The 20,239-nt window shown below is 37.4% G+C and overlaps 1 protein-coding gene across 4 annotated transcripts in view; it reads left to right on the forward strand.

Annotated features, from left to right (window-relative positions):
* The window catches only part of SMYD3 (SET and MYND domain containing 3), a 739,679-nt gene that overhangs the window by 291,481 nt on the left and 427,959 nt on the right, over positions 1–20,239 (forward strand). Inside the window, exon 1 of one of the 4 annotated variants that reach the window (XM_059875540.1) lies at positions 1–20,239. This exon is cut by the window's left edge and continues 17,278 nt beyond it; it is cut by the window's right edge and continues 23,779 nt beyond it. The gene's annotated coding sequence lies outside the window, so the exon portion shown is untranslated. 4 annotated transcript variants of the gene reach the window in all.

A 20,239-nucleotide genomic window follows, 5' to 3' on the forward strand; every position in this document is an offset into this window, starting at 1 on the left:
CCGGGCCCAGTGTTTCCTCTCTCATAATTTTCTAAGATCAGTATTTGAGACATTAACATCATATGTCAAATATATAGACTGAAAACTTTGGATCACTTTGGGAATTTTTAGAGAGCTAACTGTGAATGGATTTATAGAGCAGACTCCAAAGGAAACAGAATTCCTATTTCCTTCCAGAAATATTATTAGTTTTCCCATTCATGCATTTATCCATTCATCCATGAATATGTTCACACATTCATTTAGCTTAATGTTCAAGGCACTGTGCTGCTCTTAAGAGTGGTACCTCTTGTATTGCTAATGGGTGCACTGTAGGTGTGATGGTAGAGAATTAGAGGTGGCATTGCAACAGTGCACATGTGGTATAATGAAGAGCCTCTTGGGCCTTCTTTCTAGGACTGTAGCCCTGGAGCTTTTAGGCATGTGAAATCTCCTGGGCAGCTTATTAAATAATTTCTCAGCCCTGTTCCTGGCGATCCTATTATCAGAGGTCTGGAAGGTAATTTAGGAATATTCATTTTAAACAAGCTCCATGAATTATTCTGATAGTGGTACCACTCTTAAGAAATACTGAAGTAGATGGATTAGAGGAGATTTCACCACTCTTACCAGGCAAGTTTTAATTCAATTAAAACTGTCACCTGTCAGTTTTAATTCAATAACAGAACTACTTTTGTGATTTTACTTGTTCGTTCAATCTGTGCCTCTTCAAACTTGATTCTTTTCTTTTTCCAAAAATTTTTATGCACTGTTTTGAAAGTCTTTATTGAATCTGTTACAATATTGCTTCTGTTGTATGTTTTGGTTCTTTGGCCATGAGGTGTGTGGGATCCTAGTTCCCCAACCAGGGATCAGACCCTCACCCCATGCTTTGGAAAGCAAAGTCTTAATCACTGAACCACCACAGAAGTCCCTCCAAGTTGAATCTTAAGTCTCTCCATATTAGAACTGCTTTTGATTCAGTAGAGTGAGACTAATTGGGGTTCCTTCCAGAAACTTCTGTGGAACTATCGCTTCTGGAGCCCATCATCACTGCATGTGACTCACCCATGAGCAAGAAATGAGAGTACGTATAACAAAGTACACAAGCAAAGCTTGGTGTAAATCTGCAGTACAAACCCCAGAGACTAGATTTCCAAACTGCCTTTCATTGAAAGCAAAAAACAAGAGAACAAGCAAACATCTGAACCAACAGGTCATCCTTTTTTTTTAACCCCAAAGCTAATAACATTTTAGTGGTCTGTCAATTGTGAATCTGGCCAATCCTTTAATAAAATCTCGTGTGCCTGTGTAGTATTTGCATAAATCAATGAGTAATTATTTTTTATACTGTCTTTTAATAAGATATTTTTTTCCTTTCTCCAGTTAAATATGCTGCAAAGCCCAGTATTGGTCCTAATTAGACCATGTTTGAAATCTTGGCATCATGCCATGTAGTACTATAGACTAATAATGTACGGTTCTTATTAGTTTATATAGTTTGTTAACCATTCATCTATCAAGCTAAATGACTTATAAATGACTGTACATTTAAAACTGTTCAAAAGTTATTAAGGTCTGTAATTTATCATCACGAACACTTCTGACCTTCTTCTTGTTCCCTTACCAAAATGATGTTCATTGAATGTATACGACACAATAGGAAGAAAATTAAGTTGCACTAAAGGCATTACCAGTATGTGTAGGGAGGTTTAAAATATTGGCAATAATCAAATAGAACTTAATTTATATGTTTTGTAATAGAGACATTTTTCATTGCACTTATATTTTCTAAATTGCTTCCATTTTGAAATTAGGTGCCTTCATTTTGGACCATATTCAACAGTGAAATAATGTATTTTCTGGATCTAAAGCATCATATATGGTTTGGCCTTTAGCTGAATCAAGTAGTAAAGATCAAAATGAATCATGCCTGAGTGGAATGGGGCTTTAATATTGCTCTGCACTGTGTTTTTCCTCATCCCACATGCTGTTTAATATTATTAATTCAGCTTGAATAATGATGAGACAAAAAAAAATGACTCTAGTTGTTTTTGGCTAATGCATTCTTGGATGTTATAGAAGTGCCTGTAACACCTGAATGGTTCCACAGAAATAGCAATGCATTTTTCATTTTGCCCACAAGAGAAAATGCAGCGTGATTGCCTCTAAGCAGCAGAGAACAGGTTTCTAGATGTATGTTCTTTCCCAGGTACACATATATACCTTCCATTAGTGCTAATAGGGCCTGTGTTTGCATCCAGAAATTCAGAATTTAGAGTATGACAAGCAATGAACATTTGAGGAGTTACTACTGAACCTTTCAAATAAGCTGAAAGGCATAAATGACTTTGAGTACGGGGTAAGTGTGGTAATCCCTTGGAAATGAACTACTCAGACTATTTAACTCTATTATCAATGAAATATTAGAAGGGGACCGTTCACATGTTTAGATTCATTTCAGCTTAATAGCATCTATGTACACTTTGCCATCTCCCTGGTAATGCACTTCACCACGTGAAGTCAGTGGAATAGTCTCAGCCTTGTTCACAAAGGCCTGGTTTCTCAACTCTCCTTGTTTAATTTGCAGCCATTATAATGGCTCTTGTAGCAGCTCTGTTGCAGAAACAAAAGGTACATACAGAGAGCTGGCTGTGCTTTCAACTAACCTACAATTTAGGGATGACTGTCATTCAAGAATTATTTTACATCATATCGACACAAAGCAAAATGTATAATCTTACTTTCCAGAATAGACGCATCTAAAAAGTTTGTCACCTGCAGTTTTATATACTGATTTGCGCTTCCTTTATTTTTTTTTCTATAGATAAATATTCATTTAGATGAAAAGACATTGCACCAAGATTTAGGCAATATTAAGAAGGTATCAAGTCTCTTAAGACTTTAGAAATCACAGATTTATAGGAAATAATAACTTTTCTAATAAAACATGACAGCTCCCAAATAGCTGAGCTTATTTTTATGTTGGTGACCTGAAGGGAAAATGAGTCAGTTAGCTGCTTTGGAGAGGCACTGGGAAGTCTCAACCACGTAGCTCTTTGTGTGAGCCCGTGTCATGCAGCAATGTACATGTCTAACTGGTTTATGCGAGACAGTGGTTTAAAAGGTAGCATTGACTTAACAGATAGGTACAGGGTGATCATTGATCACTCATCTAAGTCCTAGGGATGTAATGTACAGCATGATAATTATAGTTACTAATATTGTGTTGCATATTTGAAGGTTGCTAACAGGATAGATCTTAAAAGTCCTCTTCACAAGGAAAAAAATATTATGCCAGCTATGTGTGATGATGGACCTGAGCTAGATTTCTTGTGGTAATCATTGCACACAACTGTTGAGAGTTGAACAATGTGGAGGTTAGGGGTGCTCACCCTGGTGCGATGGAAAATCTGTGGGGGATTTTCTGTTTTAAAATGTTACCCTGTAGAGATAACTGCAGTTGGTTTTCTGTGTTTGTGTGTTTTTTCTTTTTGTTATTACACAGTTGATATCATGTTGTATATCAAATTTTTATATTCTACATTTTTGTTTATTATTGTATTAAATACATTGTTAACTTTCACTAAATTCTTTGTAGATCCTGATTTTCGAATGCAAAGGAAATCAATCCTATTGAAAAGATATGCTAAAATTAATATAGTTTTCTGTTGTTTAGGTTATACCTAAATTTTTGCTAGTGTAAGTACCATTGCAGTAAAGTTATGATTCTTTTTTTGCCACCTGTTCCATTATTTAATGTACATTTTATATTTTCTTTAAACTCAGGATTTGCTTGGGACTTCCCTGGCGGTTCAGTGATTAAGACTCCATGCTGCCACTGTAGGGGGTACAGGTTCTATCCCTGGTCAGGGAACTAAGATCCTACATGCCATGCAGCCAAAAACACAGACAATTTTCTTAAGGCCCCCTCCTTTTGCTAACTTGAATGTTTTTTGTATATTTGCTTTTCTTTTTTTTTAATTAATAATGAACATTTTTCAGTGTATAAATTTAGTTACAGTGTTAGCTGTAACCTATACCTTGAATTCTTTTTTGTTACTTTCTAAGAAATAGGTTGTTGTAGGTCTAGTGTTTGTTTTTTCAGATGAATAGAATTTTGTATTTACATTCAGTAATTTCTAGTTTCAGAATATGTTCAGTGTATTTATTATAGATTTTTTTATAGGTAAATAGTTGTTCAAACTCATGGACATTTTTCAAAAAGTGCAATATTACTTGGAGATGCAGAGTTGGTGTATTAATAATCCAGTCTTGTAGGTAAAATCTTTTACAAACTATACTTATGGATTGATCACTGTATTTCAGTCTTCTCCTACAATTTGTCTTTGTTCATTTCTAATAGCTTTTGATTTTCGTATTTTGATATTACATGACTGAGTGGAAAAAGGTTCAAAATTATTTCATCATAGGATTCGTAAAATATAAATTGACCTACAGGCTTGGTTTTTGCTCTGAATTTTTTGTAATCTGATTTATCTTATTTTATTTTGTTGAAGTATAGTTGATTTACAGTGTTTCAGGTATACAGCAAAGTGATTCAGTTATACTTATATGTATATGATTTTTTAGATTCTTTTCCATTGTAATCTGATTTTAATTTATTAACTATTTTAATTATGATTTATATATCTTTACCTGCTCTCTAATTTTTAATCTTTCTGTTTCATTTTGTTTCTTGGCCCTATATTAAGTTCTTTGTCCTGTTCTTGACAGAATTTTTTACATCTATTATACCAACTGACAGATGTCATTCGCTTTGGTTCTTCTTTGGAGTTATCCCTTATTCATTGGTTGAATTTTCTGTCCCTGGCCTCATAGGCATTATCTTTATCTTTATCTCTTTCCTCTAAGGCAGAAGTTGTAAAACATTTTATGCAAAGAGCCAGATAGTAAATATTTTACACTTTGTAGACTGAGAGGCAAAACAGGATATTATGCAGCTACTGTAACAGAAGCAAAAACAAATTTCTATAAATTTTTTATTGGTTCAATTCCAAATAAAAGCGTAATTGAATAGAGTTTTGTTGAATTTTGTTTTGTTTTCTTGTAATATGGAGCTACTAATGAGACAAATATAATTCTTTTGGACAGAGATAACCTTTTGGTTGGGGGCTTCCCAGGTTGGCTCAGTATTAAAGAATCTGCTTGCCAGTACAGATGAAGGAGATGCGGATTTAATCCCTGGGTCGGGAAGACCCCTTGGAGGAGAAAATAGCAAAGCACTCCAGTATTCTTGCCTGGAAAATTCCATGGACAGAGGAGCCTGGTGGGCTGCAGTCCGTAGGGTCACAAAGAGAGAGACACAACTGAGTGACTGAGTATGCAACCTTTTGCTTCACTGGGGTTCAGAGTTCTTACCGTTCAGTTCAGTTCAGTTCAGTCACTCAGTCGTGTCCAGCTCTTTGAGACCCCTTGGACTGGAGCACGCCAGGCCTCCCTGTCCATCACCAACTCCCAGAGTTTACTCAAACTCATGTCCATTGAGTCGGTGATGCCATCCAGCCATCTCATCCTCTGTGGTCCCCTTCTCCTCCTGCCTTCAATCTTTTCCAGCAATGGGGTCTTTTCAAATGAGTCAGTTCTTCACATTAATTGATTGCAAATATTCATCTGTAAAAACCATTTTTAGCCCACAGGACTTAGAAAAACAGGGGGCAAGCCGTATTTGGCTTTCAGTCGATAGTTTGCTGCCTTCTGTTCTAATATCTTGAAGAATTTCCCAGACTTGTCTTCTTTTCTTCAGAATTCACTTTCTATATTGTCCATTTGGCTTTTTATTGTCTTGGATGCAAATTTTAAGTTTCCATTTATTGTTTTAAAATCTTATCCAGTTTCCTTTACATTTCAACCTATTGACTTTTCAAACCATGTTCATCTCTGTCTGTTGTTCTTTTTGAAGCCATGTTTTTTATGCTTCGCAGGAAATACAAAATGGAAATCTTTAAAGTAGTCATAGTAAGTCATTTGCAGATGATTTTCTATGTATCACCGAACGAATGTGCACTTTATCCTAAAGCTTCAATTTTCACAGGCTTACGCTATACTTCCAAATTTATACTTGTTTTTTCATGAGGACAAATTTAAGCACTGCTGCTGCTGCTAAGTCGCTTCAGTCGTGTCCGACTCTGTGTGACCCCGTAGATGGCAACCTACCCGGCTCCCCCGTCCCTGGGATTCTCCAGGCAAGAACACTGGAGTGGGCTGCTATTTCCTTCTCCAATGCATGAAAGTGAAAAGTGAAAGTGAAGTCGCTCAGTCATGTCCGACTCTTCGAGACCCCATGGACTGCAGCCCACCAGGCTCCTCCATCCATGGGATTTTCCAGGCAAGAGTACTGGAGTGAGGTGTCTCAAATCTCAACACACAGATAGTTGCTTGTCTTTTGTTCTCTCACTATTTACGTATCTTTCTCATATTTTAAGCCAAGACTATGTTGTTGCACCTAGCCTCTCACTCTTTCCCAACTCTTTCTCCTAGTGTGACTTTGTTAGAGAGGCATAGTCTTTCCTGTCACTCTTCATTTAACAATGATGGGAATGAAAGTTACATCTGTGTCATCAGAGGTAGCTTGCACATCTTATTTAACTATACCCATACCGCCCCCGGCCCCAAGTTTCTGTGCTCCTTTCTAGGCTTGTCAGTGTTCGCTCCTTGTCTCAGTTGTATTAATGTGATTCCTGTGAAAAATTGAGATTGAATAGTAGATATGGTTAAAAAGTGCCTACCAACCCAAAAAAAGAAACTTTAAAAGCTTTCTTAAGCAAATCTTTCCCTACCAGATATTTGTGATTTATTTTCTTTATCTTTCTTCTAGTTAGGAATGAAAGAAGACTACTCCATGGTTATATAAATTTGTAGACTTTAAAGCTTCTTTTTTCCCTTTTATTTAAAAATTTTTGTATTATTCAACCTTTTCTTGGATTGCTTTTTCAGCCTTTACTCTTCCTGCAAGTGTCTCTGATAAATATTACCATACATGCCACTTTTTCCTGGGCTACATTTCTTGTGACATGTTTTTTTTTTTTCCCAATGAGGTTTATTTAGTAGTATCCAAACCACTGTCCCTTTCTACTTCTTATTCTGCATTTTAGATGGAAATATGAGGACACAGTATTCCATCTTGAAATTCTGGGAGATGTTAAGGCTTACAAAATAATATAATAGCATGGGCCAAGGGTTAACATGAGAACATGGAAGAGAGAGAGACATACATTTGGATAATAGATATGAGAATCTGATGGTGATGAACAGTGATTTAAAAGAGAGGAGTAGATGTAGAAATTATTTATACCCAGGAATTCAAATTGTGTGATGTTTCATGTAAAATATTTATTTTATATAGCTTGGATATACAAATAATTCAAATATAATGTCAATGTACAGTATCCATTCAGTTCAGTTCAGTCGCTCAGTTGTGTCTGACTCTTTGTGACCCCATGGACTACAGCACACCAGGCCTCCCTGTCCATCACCAACTCCCGGAGTTTAGTCAAACTCATGTCCACTGAGTTGGTGATGCCATCCAACCATCTCATCCTCTGTATGTATAGAAATGCCTCTCATGGTGGTCATTTTAGGTGATTTGAAGTCCTAATACCTGCCTTGTGTGCTATGGCATAGAATGGCATTCCCTGCTAATGCCTGGCAATGAAATGTTTGGAAAAAAATTTTTTTAAGAAAATGTCTGAATCTTTGGCAAATCTCTGTTTCTATTAGTGAATCATAAAGTTAATACTAATTATATTCCTATGAATCTGGCTTTTTATTGTTGTTAAATCAGCTGAAGTGATATACTTTCTAAAACTATATTAAAATGTAATATACTTGCTCTAAAGTAGCTAAGGTTTTAAGATTGTGTTTTTCCCAACCTTTTGTGAATTTTATTAAAGCATCAAATACAAAATGCTCTCTTTCCACTGTATGATTAGTTATGTACTGGTCAGAATGACAAATTTACTTTCTGAGAAGATGCTGAGCTAGGAGTTCCATTCAGGCAGTGCCGAAATTGGCTTTATAATACTACAATGGATACAAATCTAGAAATAAAATTGGTTATTGATTTTGCTTGTTTTGCATTGTAGTGAGAGAAAAATAATGTTTGTAATCTTTCATTCAAGCATACCAGTTCTGTGCAGAGTTTTCTTCTGTTCACTTTGTATGGGGTTTTTTTTTTTTGACCCCACTAAAACTTTCCGTGTGGTACTAGCTCAATTGTGTGTGACATTCAGCCTGCTCAAATACCTGTTTAGTTTATTCAACTGCTTCATTTACCCACAGAATTCATGTTGCTTTTACTTAAGAGAAATTCAAAATTCCTCATCTTTTCTTACAAGAAGGTCTCATGTTGTTTTATGGGGGCATATTGGCTTCAGTATAGATTTTACCCCCTACTTTGATATTTATTCATCTGTCATCTAGACCGTGTTTTTGTTTTTTAAACAATGATAGTTGTTTTATGGTAGGCTGGGTCAAAAATAGTTTTCTGATTCTTTTGAAAGTAACTAAACATTACAGGACACAATTCAGATTTCCAGGAAGGCCTAACATTTAAAAAAGAAAAAAAAAAGGACAAATAAAATTAGGTGTGTTTTTTTTTTTTTTTTTTGCCATTTTATACTTTGCTCTTTTTATTCATTTTAGGTTTAAATGGTGTCTAGGTTTTGACAAATTATATTTTCAGAGTTTTCTGTTTTTTTTTTTTTTTTCTGTTACTTCAATATGTCATTGAAATTGTCCTGTGAATAAAGAACATTATTTCATGTAAGATGTTCAATAGAAAATCTGAGTGTTAACCTGGATGCTGCACCAGGGATGTGTATGTACGTATGTTTAGTTGCTATAGTCATGTCCGACTCTCTGAGATCCTGCAGACTGTGGCCCATCAGGCTCCTCTGTCCATGGGATTCTCCAGGCAAGAATACTGGAGTGGGTTGCCATGCCCTCCTCCAGGGGAATCTTCTAGACCCAGGGATTGAACCTGGGTCTCCAACATCTCCTGCCTTGGCAGGCTAGTTTTTTTTTTTTTTACCATTAGCACCACCTAGAAAGCCCCCCAAAGATACCCCTTGTTGTTGTTCAGTCTCTCTGTCGTGTCTGACTCTTTGGCACCCCATGGACTGCAGCACGCCAGGCTTTCCTCTCCTTCACCATCTCCTGGAGCTTGCTCAAACTCATGTCCATTGAGTCAGTGATACCACCTGACCATCTTCTCCTCTGTTGTTCCTTCTCCTCCTGTCTTCAGTCATTCCCAGCATCAGGGTCTTTTCTAATGAGTCATCTCTTCGTGTCAGGTGGCCAAAGTATTGGAGCTTCATCTTCAGCATTACACATTCCAATGAATATTCAGGACTGATCTCCTTTAGGATGGACTGCTTTGATCTCCTTGTAGTCCAAGGGACTCTCAAGAGTCTTCTCCAACACCACATTTCAAAAACATCAATTCTTGGGCATTCAGCCTTCTTTGTGATCCAACTCTCACATCTGTACATGCCTACTGGAGAAACCATAGCTTTGACTAGATGGACCTTTGTTGGCAAAGTAATATCTCCGCTTTTTAATACACTGTCTAGGTTTGTCACAGGTTTTCTTCCAAGGAGCAAGCATCTTTTAATTTCATGGCTGCAGTCACCATTGACAGTGATCTTGGAGCCCAAGAAAATAAAGTCTGTCACTGTTTCTCTTGTTTCCTCATCTATTTGCCATGAAGTGATGGGACTAGATTGCATGATCTTAGTTTTTTGAATGTTGAGTTTTAAGCCAGTTTTTTCACTCTCCTCTTTCACCTTCCTCAAGAGGATTTTCAGTTCCTCTTTGCTTTCTGGCATAAGGTAGTGTAATCTGCATATCTGAGGTTATTGATATTTTTCCCAGCAATCTTGATTCCCTCTTGTGCTTCTTCCACCCTGGGATTTCACATGATATACTCTGCATATAAGTTAAAAAGACACCACTACAGAATAATAAGCCAATATCTTAGGAGCTATGTCTGGCTTTCAGGCTAACATAATAGAACATAGTTCTGGCCAGATATATTTCCCTTCCAAATAAAGTTACATTTAAAAATTAAAACATAAGATTTTAAGATTCTGAATGAAGGCCCATAGGGTTCCCTTTTAAGTGAAATTAATGAACATTAACCATCTATTCTGACTAATCATCCATTCTGATAATTTATACAATTTCTTGTCTCTTGATGCTTGACTTGGAGAAGGCAATGGCAAACCACCCCAATATTCTTGACTGGCTAATCCCATGGACTGTAGCCTGCTAGGCTCCTCTGTCCATGGGGTTGCAAGAGTCAGATATGACTTAGTGACTAAACCACCTATATTCTAAAATGTCAAGCATGTAGATAATTGACCTTGTAAATAAAAGTGATAGCATTATATCAGAATTTTCCTCTTAAGAAGCTAAAATTTGCCATTTGGAAGAAAAGTGGGGATTTAAGGTCTCATGCCATGTAGAAGGATATACATTACATGCTAAGCAGGAATCTTGCTGAAATAATGAAGGAACTAGGTAAATAAAATAAGTGGTGAGCCCTTACAAAATTATTCAAGCTAGAATTCTTTGATTTATAGTTCCTCCATGCATTTTGATTGCTCCAAAGAGATAAGCTAGTTCTTTACTCCATAATCATTTGTTCAGGATACAGTGTTAAGCATTTGAAATATGACACAAATGAGATAAAATAGACACAATCTGCCTTCAAGGAGCTCATATTCAAAATGGGGAGGTTAACAGGAAAGCTGTGTGGACTTCAGCAATAACTGTTTCAGTGGAATATGCAAAAAGGAATTGATGTGAAGAAACCTGATGTCAGAAACGTTAGAATGAGTGAGGTAAGAAATGGGGAAGGTAAGAAAGAGATCATGGAAAAAATTAGGAAAAAGAGAGATTTGGGGTCTACTTTTTTGGCCCACTTTTATTTTTTCCTTGCCACCTGCATATAAAACTTGGGAAATGTTATATTTCTAGGTTCTCTTGAAAGTCAGAAGAACAAGATACCCTGGGCTCTGTTTTCACACGTGACTGAAGTTTAGCAGTGGGCCAAGCTTCCCATCTCTCGATGGGCTGGTGCTCTCTGGTTCTCCCCCTGGTCCATGGACGATCTACCCCTCTACTTTGAGGTGGAGACTCCTTGTTGTTTTTCAGTTACTAAGTCATTTCTGACCCCTGGACTGGAGACTTCTAGCCTGGGATATTTTCACATCTTGGCAGTTAAGGGAAACAGGCAGATGGAACAGGGGAAAGATGTGGGCTAGTGGTGGCCTGCTGGTGTTTAAATATGAAAAAGACTTGAGAGTGTTATTAATGAGGGAGAAGAACCAGGACCAAGTATGAGACTGGATGTGGGGCAGGTGTGTTACGGGCTTAATTGTGCAGAATCTGTATGTTAAAATTTCAATCCCCAGTTACCTCCAAATGTAAATATACTTGGAGATAAAATTTTTTTAAAGTCTTTTTTAATTGAAGGATAATTGCTTTACAGAATTCTGCTGTTTTCTGTCAAACCTCAACATGAATCAGCCATAGGTATACATATATGCCCTCCCTCTTTAACCTCGCTCCCATCTCCTGCCCATCCCACACCTCTAGGTTGATGCAGAGCCCCTGTTTGAGTTTCCTGAGAAATACAGCAAATAACCGTTGGCTATCTGTGTTACATATGGTAATGTAAGTTTCCATGTTACTCTTTCCATACATCTCAACCTCTCCTCCCCTCTCCCCATGTTCATAAGTCTGTTCTCTATGTCTGTTTCTCCATTGCTGCCCTGCAGATAAATTCTTCAGTACCATCTTTCTAGATTTTGTATATATGCGTTAGTATATGATATTTGTCTTTCTCTTTCTGACTTACTTCACTCTGTATAATATGCTCTAGTTTCATCCACCTCATTAGAACTGACTCAAATACATTCCTTTTTGTGGCTGAGTAATATTCCATTGTGTATATGTACCACAACTTCTTTATTCAGATTTATTCATCTGGATAAGTAAATCTGTAAATATACAGATTTATTCATCTGTAGATGGACATCTAGGTTGCTGCCATGTTCTAGCTATTGTAAATAGTGCTGGAATGAATACTGGGGTACCTGTGTCTTTTTCAGTTTTGTTTCCTCAGGGTGTATGCCTAGGAGTGGGATTGCTAGGTCGTATGGTGGTTTTGTTCCTGGTTTTTAAAGGAATCTCCATACTCTCTTCCACAGTGGTTGTATCAGTTTATATTCCTGCTAACACTACCTGAGGATTCCCTCTTCTCCACACACTTACCAGCATTTATTGTTTGAGAAGGCAATGGCACTCTACTCCAGTACTCTTGCCTGGAAAATCCCATGGACATAGGAGCCTGGTGGGCTGCAGTCCATGGGGTCGCTAAGAGTCAGACACGACTGAGCGACTTCCCTTTCACTTTTCACTTTCATGCATTGGAGAAGGAAATGGCAACCCACTCCAGTGTTCTTGCCTGGAGAATCCCAGGGACGGGGGAGCCTGGTGGGCTGCCATCTATGGGGTTGCACAGAGTCGGACATGACTGAAGCGACTTAGCAGCAGCAGCAGCAGACTTTTTGATGATGGCCATTCTGACCGATGTGAGATGATATCTCATTGTAGTTTTGATTTGTATTGCTCTAATAATGAGCGATATTGAGCATCTTTCATGTGTTTGTTAGCCATCTGTATGTCTTCTTTGAAGAAATGTCTGTTTAATTCTTTTTCCCACTTTTTGATTGGGTTGTTAGTTTTTCTCTTATTTAGTTGTATGAGCTGCTTGTATATTTTGGAAATTAATTCTTTGTCAGTTGTTTCATTTGCTATTATTTTCTCCCATTCTGAGGGTTGTCTTTTCACCTTGCTTATAGTTTCCTTTGCTGTGCAAAAGCTTTTGAGTTTAATCAGGTTCCACTTGTTTACTTTTGTTTTTATTTTCATTACTCTAGGAAGTGAGTCATAGAGGATCTTGCTTTGATTTATGTCATTGAGTATTCTCCCTATGTTTTCCTCTAAGGCTTTTATAGTTTCTGGTCTTACATGTAGGTCTTTAATCCCTTTTGAGTTTATCTTTGTGTATGGTGTTAGGAAGTGTTCTAATTTCATTCTTTTACATGTAGCTGTCCAGTTTCCCCAGCACCAGTTATTTAAGAGGCTGTCTTTGCCCCACTGTATATTTTTGCCTTATTTGTCAAAAATAAGGTACCCATAGGTGCATGGGTTTATTTCTGGGCTTTCTACCTTGTTCCATTGGTCTATATTTCTGTTTTTGTGCCAGTACCATACCCTTTTCATGACTGTAGCTTTGTAGTATAATATAAAGTCAGGAAGGTTGATTCTTCCAGCTCCATTCTTCTTTCTCAAGACTACTTTGGTATTTGGGGTCTTTTGTGCTTCCATATGAATTGTGAAATTTTTTGTTCTAGTTCTGTGAAAAATGCCATGGGTAATTTGATAGGGATTTCATTGTATGTGTAGATTACATTTGGTAGGATAGTCATATTCACAATATTGATTTTTCCTACCCAGGAACATGGAATATCTAGCCATCTGTTTATGTTGTCTTTGATTTCTTTTCATCAGTGTCTTATACTTTTCTGTATGCAGTTCTTATGTCTCCTTAGGTAGGTTTATTCCTAGATATTTAATTCTTTGTGTTGCAGTGGTGAATGGGATTGATTCCTTAATTTCTCTTTCTGATTTTTTATTGTTAGTATATAGGAATGCGAGTGATTTCTGTGTATTGATTTTGTATCCTGTGACATTGCTAAATTTACTGATTAGCTCTAGTAATTTTCTGATAGTATTTTTAGGGTTTTCTGTGTATAGTATCATGTCATGTTCAAACAGTGAGAGCTTTACTTCTTCTTTTCCGATCTGGATTCCTATTTCTTTTTCTTCTCTGATTGCTATAGCTAGAACTTCCAAAACTATGTTGAATAATAATGGGAAGGGTGGACACCCTTGTCTTGTTCCTGATCTTAGAGAGAATGCTTTCAGTTTTTCACCATTGAGAATAATGTTTGCTATGGGCTTATAATGTACGGCCTTTACTATATTGATGTAGGTTCCATCTATGCCCATTTTTTGAAGTTTTAATCATAAATGGGTGCTGAATTTTGTCACTTTCTGCATCTATTGAGATTATCACATTGTTTTTATCTTTCAGTGTGTTACTATGGTGTGTCACATTGATTGATTTGCCTATGTTGAAGAATCCTTCCATCCGTGTAATAAACCCAACTTGATCATGGTGTATGAGCTTTTTAATGTGTTGTTGAATTCTGTTTGCTAAAATTTTGTTGAGGATTTTTGCATCTGTGCTCATCAGTGTTAGTGCCCTGTAGTTTTCTTTTTTGTGTGTTGTCTTTGTCTTGTTTTGGTGTCAGGGTGATAGTGGCCTCATAGAATGAGTTTGGAAGTGTTCCTTCCTTGGAGATAAAGTTTTTAAAGAGGTTCAGAATGAAAACTTTGAGGTGGAGCCCTTATCCAATGTGATAGGTTTTCTTATTAAAGAGGGAGAGATTCCAGGGAGGGGCACACACTGAGGGCCACTGTGAGAGGCCACAGCAAGAAGATGGCCATCTACAAGCTGAGCAGAGAGGCTTCAGAGGAACCAACTTGACCTCAGACTTTAGCCTCCAGAACTGTGGAAAAATAAATTTCTGTTATTTAATCCACCTAGTCTATGGTACTTTGTTATGGTAGCACTAGCTGATTAATACATAGAAGTCCTGGAAGCAAGAGGGAGAGAAGATTATTTAGGTAGCAGAGACTATTGGCCTGTGAAAGAAGGGGCCTCTGATTATTGTCTAGAAAAATCCCCAGCACCTTAAACACATCTGGCTCAACTCAATGCATGTTTATTGAGTTAATTTAATTGAATTACTAGTAAGAGGGCTTCCCTGATAGCTCAGTTGGTAAAGAATCCACCTGAAATGCAGATCTTGGTTCAATTCCTGGGTCTGGAAGATCCCCTGGAAAAGGGATAGGCTACCTACTCCAGTATTCTTGGGCTCCCCTTGTGGTTCAGCTGGTAAAGAATCCACCTGCAGTGTGGGAGACCTAGGTTTGATCCCTGGGTTGAAAAGATCCCCTGGAGAAGGGAAAGTCTACCCACTCCAGTATTCTGGCCTGGAGAATTCCATGGACTGTATAGTCCATGGGGTCACAAAGAGTCAGACAGGACTGAGTGACTTTCACTTTTATTTCACCAGTAACAAGAAAACAGCTCCAGAGTCAGAGGTATTCACTGTGGGGAAAGGAAGGAAGATTGAGAGAGTTCTTAGTTTCCAGCTTTTGTTTTCTTTGTAAAAAGGTTGAGGAACAATTGGATTGGATTTGTTGCCTTAATATGGGACATCCCTGGTGACTCAGTGGTAAAGAATCTGCCTGCAATGCAGGAGACATGGGTTTGATCCCTGGGTTTGGAAGATTCCCTGGCTAAGGGAATGGCTATGCATTCTAGTATTCTTGCCTAGAAAATTTCATGGACAAAGGAGCCTGGTGGGTTATAGTCCACGGAGTCACCAGGAGTCAGACATGACTGAGCAACTAACTCTTTCACACCTTAATATTAGCATATGGTGTTGCTAGCTATGGGGCCTTTACATTTATGTGTAAGTTTTGTTTAGTGAAAAAGGATTTGGGCTGTATTTTGTTAGATATGTGAGGGCAAGATTTGCATTTCTAAGTCTGTGCATGGATGTCATTCTTCTCATCTTGGGGGTTTGATTGAAGAGAGGTAATGGATTGGAGAAGTTGAGGAAAAGGGGACATCTTTGGAAATGCCTCTGAGGAAAGGGGGAACAAGCTGACTTGGTTCTCGTAGAACCTGCAGGCAGGGTTGAGACCCAGCTTGAGATTTGCAGTAAGAGGAGTCTTCTGACTGGGCGGAAAGAAGAATGTAGCATCAGCTTCATCCACAAGTTGGGGAGATCAGATACGAAAAATGTAAAGGTCACTTAAATGTAAATGACAAAATGCAATTTTTTTAGTTTATAGGAGAAAAAATGGATTTATAAGGCAGGGTTTCAAGAACTTTGGAATTTATAAAAAGACTTGTACAAATCAGTGGTTTTTTTTTAAATTAAAATTCTTCAAATAATTAAAGTACATTGTTGAAGATACTAATAAAAAGAAAAAAAATCACCCATAAGCTCACCATCTAAAAATAGCAATCACAAATACTTTGAAGTGCCTATTTCCAGAATTTCTCCTATGTATCAATAGAAATCACTAAAAAATAATTTTTAATAAATCTAAAAGGCCTGAAGGTGAATGATGTGAGAGAGATTACTGTACTTGGGCTGACATGTCTTGGCTTGCAATGTGGCAGTGTTAGAGCAACTGTTACTTTCATAAACAGGCTCCATTTCTGGGTTTCCTCTGAACATTGTCATCATCAGTTTGCTGGTATCTCCTTCTTTACCAAGGTCAGCAGGCCACAACAGCTGGTACCACCACATTCCTGATTGTCTAATTAAATATTTCACATAAAGCGCATATACCATCTGCTTCGGTTACAGATATAGTGATCCAAATAATAAACTGAATTGCTTGTGTGTGCTTCAGCTGATCTGGAGATGAACCCGCATTTTTGACATAGTGGGAAAATGCTGGGCTTGCACTGGTTTAAAAAATGCTCCCGCTTCTGACCCCCTTTAGCAGGGCTGACTGTTTGTCATTAGGGATTAGTGATTAGTGATTTTTGCTTATGTGTTCATGTTCTCACCTGGTGTCCCTCATTACTGGTATCATATGTATGGCCTGACAGAATTAGTTAGAGGGGCATTCTGAGCTTATACAGATGAGCAAACTCATTAACTTATCTCTAAGAATTATATTTGTTACCTTGGTATCACCATATTCTATCATTATCTGTGGAAACTATGGCTTTGTCTGTAAGCAAACAATATATTTATATTGAATGAAAAGGAGTCTATATATATTATGTGAAAAAAACCTGGATTATATGAGGACAGGAAATCCTTAACAGTCAAGAACGGTTGTCTTCAAGAAAGACTTGCATCTCTGAGACGGTGTGGGTTTAATGTTTCACATCTTGATACTTGGATAAGAAACTTCTATTTCTATTGCCAGGTAGAAAGACCTAGGTTTCTTCCTATGTAACTTCGGCTAAGTAACTTAAATGTTGTGAACTTCAGCATTTAAACTTTAGTAAAATAAGGCTGATAATACTTTATTTTTGGTTGCTTGGAGAATTGAATCAGATATGTGAAAACAAAATGCCTCCTACAGTTCCTGGAGATTAGTTGGTTTTTCCCATCCCCTGCTCCTTCTCCGTCATAGTGGACCTCTGTCTAGCATCCGTATCTCCCTCTTCTGGGAACAGCACCTCCACATTTGCTTTGGTACCATCTCCTCCGTCTTTGGATAGAGACTTGGTGTAATTGTTAATCAAGATCCCTGGTAAACATACAGGCCAAGCCAACCACTCAGATGCACTCATGATTCTTGAGCTATGCATCATGCTTTGGCAAATGTGTAGAATAGTGTCCTGAAGGGACTGACTGACCAGTAGTTTCTACTGTTTAGAGCCCTGCCATTGCTTTGGTCTCTTACAGCAAATACTTTTTTTAAACTTAAATTACCTGGGTTGCTTTGTTTATATTGCTATACCCAGAGTCCGCTGACTAGTACACTTGACTGTTAAACTTGAATAATTTCCCCCAAGGTACTTTCATTCATGTGTTGATTACGTTCCTCTTAATCTGTCCAGTGCTGAGTGCTGGAGTGCATTCAAAGAAGAGAAAGAGCAGGTTTCCTGCTCCCGTGGTGCTCTCAATTCAGTGGCTTCACAGAGGACATTTGGCCCCAGCACAGTAGCTCATGTATTGCACAGTCTGAGGCATAACCCCAAATTAAATTTAGTGTTGGGCATAGTGACAGCTAATCTAACTCTAAAAAAGTTAATTAAGATGTTTTAAGTTAAAAAAAATCCCTTTAATTCCATTAATTACGTTTTTATTAACGAATAGCTTTTACTTGGGCTTTTCACTGGTTTCATTTCATTTCATCTTTGTATTTATTCGATCTGATGAAGACAACGTGTCTTTATGGTTTTATGTTAAAAAGTAGGTGACACTAGAAAATTCAGAGCTTTTGCTGAAAATTGTGACCTTTGCTTATTTATGCTGATAATTTATTATGTTTTATGTTGCTATTATAGCATTCAAAAGAGTAGACGAAGATCTAATAATTTAGAAGCACCAGAGGCATTATTGGACCAAGATGACAAGCCTTTAATGACTATCTTAGCTGGTAAAAGCCAGTACAATTGCTGCATGAATATTCATTTGAGAAGCATTCATTTGTAGGAAAGTTGTAAATCTTACAACATATAAATTAAAAACAACAACACTATAAATCCTGGTCGTTTTTTATTAAAAGTATCTTCAGATGTTCTCATCAAATTCATTTTGCCCTTTTTCTTATAATAAGCTTTGCTTGTGAAAAGAAAATAGGATTTCATTAGCCTCATCTGAATATTAGAACTAATAAACAGGTAGTGTTCAAATCATACGAAACTGCTGATAGTTCTTAAAATCAGTCCTGCGCTTTTCTCAGAGGCATTAGTCACTTCCCTGGTTATATCTGTTCTTAGAAAGGAGGACCTGCCTTGACTGTGAATGGGGACAGGGTTGCCATCTGCTTATTCTCAGTGTTATTCAGAGCAACCCATCGGCTTGGTCATCACTAGGCATGGTTAACCCGTGGTAAGAAAGTCAAGGCTGATTGGGCTTTACTTATTTTTCTCTTGTTGGGAAAGCAGAGATTGTGCTGAATATACCGAAGTCAGGCTGGTCTCCATAGTTAGTTATATCCTGTGTACAAGGCAAGCCCTTAGCTAGTAAAAATCGGTGTAGACGGTTGAATTGGATTCTGATCCAAGCAGTTGATCCTTGTTCATGCTCTTCACTACAATGGCAATGTCAAACAAATAGGAAACCAGAATTGAAAGAGACATGTACCCCAATGTTCATTGCAGCACTGTTTATAATAGCCAGGACATGGAAGCAACCTAGATGTCCATCAGCAGATGAATGAATAAGAAAGCTATGGTACATATACACAATGGAGTATTACTCAGACATTAAAAAGAATACATTTGAATCAGTTCTAATGAGGTGGATGAAACTGGAGCCTATTATACAGAGTGAAGTAAGCCAGAAAGAAAAACACCAATTCAGTATACTAACGCATATATATGGAATTTAGAAAGATGGTAACAATAACCCTGTATGCGAGACAGCAAAAGAGACATTGATGTATAGAACAGTCTTATGGACTCTGTGGGAGAGGGAGAGGGTGGGATGATTTGGGAGAATGGCATTGAAATATGTATAATATCATATATGAAATGAGTCTCCAGTCCAGGTTTGACGCACAATACTGGATGCTTGGGGCTGGTGCACTGGGACGACCCAGAGGGATGGTATGGGGAGGGAGGAGGGTTCAGGATGGGGAACACATGTATACCTGTGGCAGATTCATTTTGATGTATGGCAAAACCGATACAATACTGTAAAGTTAAAAAAATTTTTTTTAATAAATAAAAAACAAACCTAAAATGGTATGTAATATGACTTAGTTTTGAAAAGATAGTATAAATTTTCAAAATAAACTTTAAATTTTAAAACAATTTGAATTTACAGCAAAATTGTGAAGATAGTACAGAATTCCCCTACCTCCCACACTGATTTCCCTGTCATTAACACTTTACATTAGTATAGTACATTTGTTGAAATTAGCGGACCAATATTGTTTTGGGGCTTCTTCTGCATACAAATATTGTCTCTTCTCCCTTATTTATTTAAGTTATTTACTGATTATTTGGATATGGATATTTATTTCACACTTTGGTTATAATTCAGTACTGCTTCATTTATGCTGTTGCTCAAAGTATTCCAGCTTTGGTCATTGGGAGCTCTTTCAGTTGACTTCTGTCTCCCTTGGACATATTCCCGCCTTTGTGGAGTTTGTTTATAGCTCTTCCTTACTTCCTGGCATCACAAAACGCTCCAGGCTTATCTTGTATATTTCCAACTCTACTCCTTGAATCCATTTTTCCTGCAGTGAGCCCTGGTTCCTTTTATTAGAGAATGGTATTAGAAACCAAGAGCTGAATGCTAGTTGTGCTTATTGCTACTGGACTGTCTTTGCGGCCAGGGCTTATGAAACGTTTTAATTCTAACTTTTTAAAGGGGCCTGAACTTCT

This window comes from Bos taurus, chromosome 16, assembly GCF_002263795.3.
Source record: "Bos taurus isolate L1 Dominette 01449 registration number 42190680 breed Hereford chromosome 16, ARS-UCD2.0, whole genome shotgun sequence".
Taxonomy (NCBI): Eukaryota; Metazoa; Chordata; class Mammalia; order Artiodactyla; family Bovidae; genus Bos; species Bos taurus.